The sequence below is a fragment of the Bison bison genome, unplaced genomic scaffold, assembly GCF_000754665.1.
Source record: "Bison bison bison isolate TAMUID 2011002044 unplaced genomic scaffold, Bison_UMD1.0 scf7180017864118, whole genome shotgun sequence".
Classification (NCBI taxonomy): Eukaryota; Metazoa; Chordata; class Mammalia; order Artiodactyla; family Bovidae; genus Bison; species Bison bison.
In genome coordinates, this window is record NW_011494690.1 from 6,208,993 (window position 1) to 6,220,908 (window position 11,916).

The following is an 11,916-nucleotide window of genomic DNA, read 5'->3' on the forward strand; positions in this document are numbered from 1 at the left end:
CATTTTCTGAATGTTGAGCTTTAAGCCAACTTTTTCACTCTCCTCTTTCACTTTCATCAAGAGGCTTTTTAGTTCCTCTTCACTTTCTGCCATAAAGGTGATGTCATCTGCATATCTGAGGTTATTGATATTTCTCCTGGCAATCTTGATTCTAGCTTGTGCTTCTTCCAGCCCAGCATTTCTCATGATGTACTCTGCATAGAAGTTAAATAAGCAGGGTGACAATATACAGCCTTGATGTACTCCTTTGCCTATTTGGAATCAGTCTGCTGTTCCATGTCCAGTTCTAACTGTTGCTTCCTGACCTGCATATAGGTTTCTCAATAGGCAGGTCAGGTGGTCTGGTATTCCCCATATGCTACTGGAGATCAATGGAGAAATAACTCCAGAAAGAATGAAGGGATGGAGCCAAAGCAAAAACAATACCCAGTTGTGGATGTGGCTGGTGATAGAAGCAAGGTCTGATGCTGTAAAGAGCAATATTGCATAGGAACCTGAAATGTTAGGTCCATGAATCAAGGCAAATTGGAAGTGGTCAAACAAGGAGATGGCAAGAGTGAACGTCGACATCCTAGGAATCAACGAACTAAAATGGACTGGAATGGGTGAATTTAACTCAGATGACCATTATATCTACTACTGCAGGCAGGAATCCCTTAGAAGAAATGGAGTAGCCATCATGGTCAACAAAAGAGTCTGAAATGCAGTACTTGGATGCAACCTCAAAAATGACAGAATGATCTCTGTTCGTTTCCAAGGCAAACCATTCAGTATCACAGTAATCCAAGTCTATGCCCCAACCCGTAACGCTGAAGAAGCTGAAGTTGAACGGTTCTATAAAGATTGATCCTACCTCTGAGTTTTTGTTGTTCTTATATTTTGCTCTGTTTGGAATGTTCTATTCCCTGATTTTTTGCAGAACTTATTTCCTCTTTCTCAGAGACTTCCTTTGATAACCGAACCTAATCTGGCTTCTCCTCTTTCCTTTTTCTTTCCTTCATCCTGGCCTCCAGTCATTCTTTATCACATGATTCTGTTTTATGTGTATAGCATCTGTCTTTTGTTACCAGGAATTATCTCACCCATGTATTTATTTACTTGTTGATTGTACATCAATTCCGATGAATTATAAAATCCACAAAAGCATTGATTTTGTATATCTTGGTCACTTCCTGTAACAGATGCTGTTCATCCTTTACTCCTCCACTCATGTCTCTTGAGGCCATCCTAGAAATCACCTGCACCCCAGTTGACCCTTGTTTTATATTTCCAAAGCTTTCTATTTCCACACCTTCCTGCCTGAGGGCATTCTTTGGTCATTCTTCTTGGAAGACAAGACATGCTGGAAAGTTGATGCTTTCAGGTACAACACTCAGTCGGTAAATAAAATCAGGAAATCATAAGTAAAATACACAGTTTTCTCTTTACTTGGGTAGACAGTTATAAGGTCAAAATTATAGGCATGTTTTATATCTTTCAGAGTCTCCAGCATAACCACACACAGTAGTAAATAACTTATTCATGCACATTTCATTGACTCTTATTTATTTCTCTGTTCTTTGTTGTTCTTAATTAAAATCAAGATATTTTTACATTTCCATATCTCCAGTGCTTGTTCAGATTTGTCGTTCATTGTACTGTCACCTCTCCCTGCTTTGTTTCTATCCTCCTTTTTTCTACCCTAGCTTGTCTTGCCAATGCTAATGATTTTTCTTTATGATTTCCTTCTCTGGTTTGTAGTAACTTATTTTTTGTCTATATGATGTTTAAGAGCAATTTATGTTAGTATACAGTGAGCACTGAGTATTTTGGTGATTGGTCAACAATTCTTGTAGGGTATATTTAGGTAAAAATGAGAATGAATCCCTTGTGACATTCCTTTCCTATACAAAGGAATGGATTTTCATGGCAAATGCCTGGTCACTCCAAATGACTTTGGCTCCTTTTCCTCAATACCCATGCTTTCTTCTTCTATAGTTGAATTTATGGCCACCCCCTAAAAGACTATTTTCTTGCCTCTTTCAAAAATATGTGGCCCTATGAATAAGCTTTGGACAAAAGGATGAAACAATGAAGAAGATATGGGCAATTTCATATATATGCCTTTGAAAGGAACAGATGTGTCTTTTCGTTTCCGTATTCCCCTACTTTCTGGCTGTAATAAAGATGTGGAGGTGCGATGTTCTTGGGCAACATAGAAAAAAAAGCTGGATCCTTGCAACATGGATGGAACTCCATATCCATACCTGGTTTCTTAGGACCCTGTGAAGCAAGCTGCTATACCAGTGTAGGCTTAATGTGAAGGAGATAAAAACGACCTAGTTTCAGCTAACCATGTTTTGCATCTTAGTTCCGTGGAACTGACCCATGGATGGTCCTAATGATTAGGGATGTCCAGCAGAAGATCACATTGTTAAGTCTCTCTCTTTTCTTCCCTTCTCTTCATTCTCTCTTTCTTTATCTTTCTCTCTCTCTCTTTATATATATATATATATAAAACATACATTTATTTCTATAATAAATTGGCACACACCCATAAAAATCAAAACACATGAACTAGAACATGTGATGTATAAAAAGAACACATTTCTTAAAAAGGATGGGTTATTTGGAATGTTTCTCCTCAAAATAATGTGATACATATTTACTCTCTTTGAGGTTATCTGTGAGATCTATGCATGGGTGTGATAGTATGCATGAATAATAGCAAGGACACATTCTGTAGTGTTCTCCCATCATAATAGGGGTCCCTAGCCTGATTATTTTGACAGATGTTAATATAGAATTTGAATTACAAGTAATCTAACCATGGGTGAAAGATAATAGTGTTTGACATAGCTGTTTCAAAGTATCACTGGAGAAATTGTAACACATGAAAATTAAAAGTTGTTTTTCCTCTTCTGTGGTTACCTCTGAGTTAGTTGTATTATTCCGCCAGTTACACTCTCGGGTATTCTAATTCTGTTTTTAAAATTATGATAGCGAAACTCTACATGTTTGTGTGAATTGTAAATAAGAAAGTGTATATACTAAGTAGTGAAAGTGAAGTCACTCAGTCATGTCCGACTCTTTGCGACCCCATGGACTGTAGCCTTCCAGGTTCCTCCGTCCATGGGATTCTCCAGGCAAGAGTACTGCAGTGGGGTGCCATTTCCTTCTCCAGGGGATCTTCCTGACCCAGGGACTGAACCTGGGTCTCCCGCATTCCAGGCAGACGCTTTAACCTCTGCGCCACCAGGGACGCCTACTAAAGTCTACTAAGTAGACCACCCCACAATTCTATGGCCCTCTTCCACTTTCAAACCATGTCCTGAATGGCTCAAAACAAAGCAAGTGGAGTGTCTGAACATGCTTGATTCTTTCTCATGTACTCCTGTAGCTTAGGAATCTGTTGATATAGAGCATCTCAATGTGCTTACTTGTCTTCTGACTTCTGGGTAGGCACTGTCAGTGATCATCAAGGAGGGAGATAAAATATCTGACTTCTTCTGGGTGATCACAGCATGAATTGTCCTCAAAAGAAAAATCACTGCTCTTCAAGGTGGCTCTCTTCACACAGACATTTTGTTTCCAGGTTGTGATGAGTCTGTTATTCTCTGCCCCTTCAGGCCTAGAGACAGTACCAGCTGCAGTGTACATACAGCATTATTATTTTTGGTGTATCTACTCACAACTTGTTAATAGCTCATTTTTTTAATGTGCTGTATTCAGATATCCCCATTTAAGTGTATCATATATTTCTTCCCAGAACCTGACTGCTATAGTTTGGAAAATCAGCTTTTAGTGAATATTTCAAGGGAGATTTCTTCTTTCTTTCTTCTTGCAATATTTCTCACATATTCTTACACTTGTTTAAATGTTACAGTAGATTCAGTAGTTAGAGCGGAAAAGATTTAGGACTGAAAATCATTATGCCAAATTGGAAAAGCACATCATGCTGAGTTCTGTGAAGACATTAATATTACTTTGCTATACACTATATTCATAAGGATCGCAATCATTTTTATCTATTTCTGCTTTTTTGATTCCCAGAAAAATCACTTTCCTCCCCCTAATATATAGTCTTTCCTTGGGCTTCCTGGTGGTTCAGCAGTAAAGAATCTGCCTGCAATGCAGGAGCCACAGGAGATGTGGGTTCAATCCCTGTGTCGAGAAGTACCCCTAGAGGAGGGCATGGCAACCATTCCAGTATTCTTGCCTAGAGACACTCATAGACAGAGGAGCCTGTGGGCTATAGTCCATGGAGTCATGAAGAGTCAGACATGACTGAAGTGACACATGCATATTCTTTCCTTGGAAGCCTTAAATCAAATCTAGCCTAAATCAAATCTCTCTCAGACTTCTTTTTTTGGAGGCAAACCTCCTATTTAGATTAGCATGGAAGTTTTTCTTTTATTTACCTCTCTTCAATGCTTGTAATGAGTATCATATTTTCATGAAGACTCTTTTAAAAAAATTCCTAAAAGGTTTATGGAAGACAGTAATTTCAAAGCTTTCGGCAGTTTTCTGTATTAAAGAGGTTGTGACATGAATTTACCTTTGCAGTTTCTCTTTTTAATAAAAAAATTAAAAAACTGTGATCTTTAATTATGCAAATATAAGGCAAGTATTGAACAATCATTCCTGAGAAAGACATGCGTTAAAATAGAATCCTTTTATTTTTTAAAAGTTTTTCTTGGTGTTACTGAAGGTCAAAAGTTTTAATGTAGATTATTAAGAAATGTTACAGATTATCCCTGAAATTCAAAAGAAATATAAACTTTCCTCCTAAAAATCAGTGATAAAAGTAAGAAATCAGTGAATAGATATTTTAAGATTAGAAAGCCAAGTATTCTGGTTCGTACATGTGAATAGGAATCTAGTCAGATATTCTGCAAATATTCTGCCTTGTGGTCAAGTAATGGTTTCTTTTTTATGTAACAATTTAGATTTCATCATCCCTGAACATTTTCACTTACTCTTGGGAGGAATGCTTGTATTTTGTCTTGTCCAACAAGTCATTTTATTAGATTGGCAACAGGTGTCACAGAGAGAGTAAGAAAAGATGTGCAAGCCTGATTTTCATCCCAGAGCAGTGGAAATATAGTCAAAAGGAGATTGGGCTGGGCAACAGAAACTCGACCTGGACCAGAACTGGTGTCCCGAAACTGGATCAGTACTTAGCTTTAGGATACAATATCCTGCAACTGTATGTGCCAGAATCATTCTATGGTTATTCATCAAGTAGGTTCGCCGTAAGATGTGGAGATGGGTATCCTCTGAGAACTTTGGAAATACTGAGTATAGATCTTTCTTGTGAGAGGAGACAAGAAAGGAGGGCTGGATAGATGAACTGGGGTTTTGGCCATGAGGTGTTTTCCTCTCTGAGCTCTGTGGTTATTGACCTTGGAATAAGGGCAGTTGGGAAAGAATATGTCATTGTGCAATAGGTAGTTCACCTCGTGCTTCAGGTGAAGTGAAATATATACGCCTACTCTGAGGAATCTAGAAACTATTTGGGGAAGTAAGACTAATGAAGAAATTGCTACAGAATACTGAGATGCAATTTTGAGTTACTGTAATTTCAGGACTAACAAATAATATGACCTTGTTTTGTAACTCGAGAAAGAAATGGCAGCTCACTCCAGTGTTCTTCCCTGGTGAATCCCATGGATAGAGCTACCTGGCAGGCTGCAGTCCCCTGGTCTCAAAGAGTTGGAAATGACTGAAGCAACTTAGCACATTATATAATTACAAGCTTGCCATATATAAGTATTTTCATTTAATTTTGTAGAAGATAACCAGTGAGGTTTGGTTTCTCCATTCTTGACCAGGCTTGATTAGAATAAAGGTGATGTTTTCTGCATAAGCTTCCTATCTTTTCTAAGTATCAACCAGAGTGGGGGTTGGCATTCGCAGTAGAATACAAGGTTCTAGAAATTCAAATTACTTTATTTTCTATTTTCATTCATTTATACACAAGTGCAATCCAGTTAAACATAAAGGGCAGCCTCCCAAGAGAAAATAATCTCAAGGGCTCTCAAAATTGGGCAATTTGTAGCAAGGGGTAATCATCATATTATCATTTTATAAGAATAGCTACCATTTATGAAGTACTTACTGTTTTGCTAATATGCTTTGCATATTTTATCTGTAGTCCTTTTTAAAACAATGCAGATAAAGTGTTATTATTCTTATTGATGACAAAGCTAGAGACTCAGAGATGTTAAGTGACTTACTATAGATAGCATCGCTAATAAGCGGCTGTGTAAAGATTCAGATTGAATTTGGGTTGGATCCCATGCCAATGAGTTCAGCCAGCCAGGGTACTGCCAGAAAGTTTTGTTCAGATGATGTATCTATGAGTTCTTTGGTCTTTTTTTTTTCCCTTTTCTTTTCATTTTTACTTCATAAGCTAACCAAGCTATCTTCTTTCCACAATACTGTCTATGACTTGGTCATCCAAATGATAAATCTGTTTTTTCATTACCTATTGATATATCTCTTGAATACCACTTAAGTTAGTTTATAACTTCTAGTGAGTATCCAGTCTCTTTTCAGAGAGTAAGAGGCTACAGGTTCTTTGACTGACATAACATCATTTACTACATCAGTTCCTAAATTATTTGAATTGTTTGCCTTATTCATCTCCACTCACAGCTAATCCAAAATTGACTAGAGTTGGGATCAATGAGATTCAAATTAAATCTTATACCTTTATTTAAATCATTAGTCAGATAGATTTGATTTACATCATTCTATTCCCTACTCCACCAGAAGCATTTACTTGACATAGCTTAAGCCATATTACATAATTTTCACAACTCAGACAAGAATGTCAATTTAAGTTTTAGAAACTACACCATGTACATTTGCAGTGATTTATAATGTTATCTTATTAGATTAATTCTACAGCTGTATCAGAAAACTGCACATCTAGATTTGTACATATAGACAGTTTTACATTCATCATCTTCAGTTTCTTCCAGAAGGATGCATTTTTCACAAGGCTTGAGCTGTTTCTTAGATGAGCTGCTTGAATTTTGCATAAATGAAGTCTCTCAAATATGGTGGGAAACTTTACTAAAATATTCTGAAACATAAAGATCACTTTTGGGTTATACTGCAACTGTTGGTTTTCTTTCATGCCATCTTGCCATTAAGTCTCAAATGAATGAAGGCTAGTACGTAGAAATACAAATAGTTATTTGCTAGGTACTGTGCCAAATGCTTTACCTCCATGATTTTATTTAATTCTTATACCCACATTCAGAGGCAGGTTTTATTATCCGTGCTTTATTTATCAAAACAAAACAAAACCACACACAAAGAGGTAAGCGATAATGTGCCAAAAGCCACGATGTCCAAATGACTCTAAAATTCTTTCTTTAGCCACTACAGTGTGTGCCTCCCTGGGCTGCACTCGACATCTAACTCATTATTTCTGGACTGTTTTATTTTAGTGGTTGCCCTGCCCCTTCTTTGCACCTTCCGTCCTTGATTTGATCCACATCATTTTTGAAAATTATGTTACTCTTTTGAAATGTAGCAAGGTTTAAAACTGCTCAAATTTGATAAGAAAGGAGGGAAACATAGCTCAATCTAGCCTACTTATTTACCAAGGTAAAACAAAAAAGATATGCCCACGTTATGTGTGAGATAAGATGATGTTCTAAAATATCAAGTTACTTTTCCAGGTATCAGCAAGGAGGACTAGGGCCAGCAAAGGAAGCTGAGGTCTCTCTTTTCATTTTAATTCTTTGGAAAGTATATGTTGTCTTTGTCCTTGTGAGAGTGAACAGCTAAATTATGTTCTTTAACGATAGTTGTTGTTGTTTAGTCACTAAGTCGCGTCTGACTCTTTTGTGATCCCATGGACCATAGCCCTCAAAACTACTCTGTCCATCCATGGGATTTCCCAGGCAATAATACTGGAGTGGTTTGCCATTTCCTTCACCAGGGGATTTTCTTGACTTAGGGACTGAAACTATGTCTCCTGCTTTGGCAGGCAGATTCTTTAACCCTGAGCCACCTGGGTAGATATCACTTAAAACTTACTGTCAGGCCCTCTCATTGGAGATATGTGTAACACTGACTTACTGTGACCTAGGAAAGGCTGCCAAGGATGTCTTCAACAAAGGATATGGGTTTGGCATGGTCAAATAGATCTGAGAACCAAGTTATGTAGTGGAGTGGAATTTTCTACTTCTGGTCATGTTTATATCAATATAGGGAGGGCAACCTAGAGGTCAAATACAAAATCTGTAACTGTGGGCTGACCCTCACCCAAAAGTGGCACACAGACAGTACTCTTGGAAGAGAAATCTCTTTGGAGAATACGTTGGCTGAAGGGTTGAAACTGACTCTTGATACCAAAAATGGTATCAAGAAAAGAAAAGGAGAGTGGAAAATTAAAGGCCTCATGTAAACAGGATTGTTTCAGTCTTGACAGTAGCATTGATACAGATTTTTCTAGACCAACCATCTATGATTGGGCTATGCTGGACTTTGAAGGTTGGTTTGCAGGCTATCAGATGAATTTTGACACAGCCAAATCCAAACTGTCACAGAATAATTTTCCACTGGGTTACGAGGCCACAGACTTCCAGCTGCACACTCACATGAACAATGGCACTGAATTTGGAGGGTCCATCTACCAAAAGATGAACGAGATGATTGAAACGTCAATAAACCTAATGTGGACGACCAGCAGTGATGACAGCCATTAAGGCATCCCTGCTAAGTACAACCTGGATATAGAACTTCTCTATCTGATAAAGTAAATAATATCAGTCTGATTGAATTGGGTTATACTCAGACCCTTTTACCCAGAGTGAAACTCACCCTGTCAGCTCTAATTAATAGAAAGAATATCAATGCAGGAGGCCACAAGTTTGGGCTGGGATTTGAACTAGGTTTTGAGTAAAGCATCAGCTTTGTCCCTAGAGATGAAGAGAAATGAACCCACTATATTTTGACCTTAAAATTCTTTTGTGAAATTTCAATAGTGTGAACTTTTTATTATTCTGAAGAATTGTAATCCTCTCCACACTGAGGCCTACCTAACAAGTCCATCCTAAGGGAGGTACTTGAAGGAATGTCTAGAAGTCGTCATGTTCCTGCTGCATTTCAGTTCAGTTCTGCAGTGTTATTTTAAATGTCTTCCTCAGCAATAGTGTAGTGTCATGTTAGAAAGAAGTTGACCCAACCCTCCAGTTGTCCATCACGTCCTACATGTCATACACCACTTTTTTATGACCTTGTAATGTATTTGCCTCTGTACTATAGTGGAATCTTTGGTTTTGCATTGGAATAAAATAAAATAAACCCATCATATTTGGAACATAAAAAAATAAAAACAAAAACATATTGTGTAAAAGGATAAAGTTTAGAGGTCACCATTTCTAAAAAGGAAGGACAAACTTTGATTTTCTAAGGTTAGGATCCAAAATACAGTTTGTGTCAGCTAGGTTGATAATGAAAATGAAAGAGAATGGAAGCAAGTATTCCCTTTATTCATAGTCAGATGTCACAGATAAAAGAATTTCTAATGCATTAATAGAACAAATATTAAATACAATTGAAGGATATAGGGAGATTTTCCAAGAAAAATTAACATAATGTGATAAATTCAAAGGTTTCAACAAGTCATTAAATCTGTTTCAAAGTAGCTGTATAATTGTACCATCAGAAGAATTTTAATTATCCATAAGAGTTCATGGTAACTGAAGCATTGAATGAAAATGAAAACTTTTTTTTTAAGATTTCTTACAATTAGATAATATATGAAAACAAATGTGCAGTTAGTATAAGTTACAAAATTTTTAAAAATGTTTAGCTGGTATGGTCAAGAAATTCTGCACTCCTCTGAATTAAGTAATGTTACTAAATAGACAAGTTTTTAGAAAATATCAAATCGCTAATAATGACATAGCACTCATTAAAGGGAATTGACACTATTCTAACACCTTGAAAAATGAGGAACAAATTTAATTTCATGATAATAAATCTTAGTTGTTTTAAAGTGTGAAATAACATTGTGTTTTCTAGTATTTTAGTTTCTTCTTACATCATAAATAATCCACACAAGAAGTATGACGACTCTCAAAAATGACACATTATCATTCTCTTATTATAATAGTGGTTGTAGAAGTCTATTAGGCACAGTTAATTTGTCCCTAATCACTTTTGTGTGCTTAGTCGCTTCAGATGTGTCCGACTCTGTGCGACCTTGTGGACTGTAGTCAGCCGAGCTCCTCTGTCCATGGGGATTTTCCTGGCAAGAATACCAGGGTGGGTTGCCATGCCCTCCTCCAGAGGATCTTCCTGACCCAGGGTTCGGACTGGTATCGTTTATGTCTCCTGCATTGGCAGGCAGGTTCTCTACCACTAGCGCCACCTGGGAAGCCCCTCTAATCCCTTTTACTTTCCCCCATTTGTATTCAGCTTCAGAATGAAAACCCCGTTGTTCCCCATCTGGGGCTAACCTTGACTGCTTTCTCTGCCATTTTATTTCAGCAGTTTGGGCAACCCAGCTAACTAAAAAATTCTGTGTAGTGCATAGAAAGATGACAAAAAATAAATTTCTCAATTCTATACAAAGTTAGATTGAAAAGTACTCAATTTTTGTATTGCTGTATAGTTTTACAAAGAGGGACAACCAGTTTTAAGTTTTATATGCTACTAGAAGTATCTCACTTTGTTTTATTTATTCATGGTTATTGCATGTTTAATCCCATAAACATGGAACTGGAAAAAATATATATAATATCATAATGTATTATTATGGAATATATTTTTGTATTTATATACAATTTATATTTATAAATTATATGTGCTTAGTCACTTCAGTCATGTCTGACCATAACCCATGAGGCTCCTCTGTCCATGGGATTTTCCTGGAAACAATATTGGAGTGGGTAGCCATGTTCTCCTCCAGGGGATCTTCCTGACCCAGGGATCAAATCTGTGCCTCCTCTTTGCAGGCAGGTACTTTACCTTCTAAGCCACTGGAGAAGGCAGATAAATCATATATTATAGTATATTATTATATAATACATTTTTGTATTTATATGAAATTTATATTAATAAATCATAGATACATTTAAGGAAAAACTCACGTACCCTCATCTGTCTTTGGATTTATCTCAATCCAAAGGTAAGCTAGGAAGTTTAAGGCTATTGGATTAATGAATGGTTTAAATAGAGATAAGTATTATTTCAGTTATGTGTCCATAAGGTTCTTTTGCAATTATTTTAATTCAGTGACCTTTTATAGTTCCATCTGAGTCAAAGAATTCTGGAGTGCTGGTGGAAACTTTGTAACATTTTATAAATAGAAGTTGAATGAAAAACAGAAGAATAGAAGAGCTAACCGTGTCTACAGATAAATAAATATTCTTCAAAATAGTGATTGGTCTTGGGTGACAAAGCTTTGCTTTTGTGATAAAAAGCTTGCTAACAGTGTTTTAATTGAAACTTTTAATCTGAATGTTGTCTGAATTCTGTTAAATGTTACTTTCCTACCTTAATTCAGATTTTCTTAATCTTCATTTTCACATTGAGTATTGTTACACTGTCTGCCTCATTACGCTAAAGAAAGATGAAGTAAGCTATTAACATTCTGAACAGCCTATGAGATGTTATGATATAGAATGTCATTCATTTTTATGAGTTGGCTGTCAGTGTGGGCTGCAATAAAGTTATAATTCCTTCCTGGCATTATGTGATAGCTGATATTGCTGCAAAATCCTTATTAAAATTTCAATAATTGTAAATTAAAACAAAAGTAAATGGTGTTTTTATGAAATACTTGTTTCTGAAAGTCAGGTGATATAGAACAGGGCTCTCCAAGATGGACATTATTTGCTTTGTAGATTTAAAACATCATAATTTCACTGTTATTTTCTTTACTAAAAAACTTAGAATCATTCAAAA

The 11,916-nt window shown here is 36.5% G+C and overlaps 1 pseudogene; it reads left to right on the forward strand.

Moving 5' to 3' along the window:
- Nucleotides 1–8,905, forward strand: part of LOC104988282 — a 103,200-nt pseudogene extending 94,295 nt beyond the window's left edge.
- Nucleotides 8,906–11,916: the final 3,011 nt, after the last annotated feature.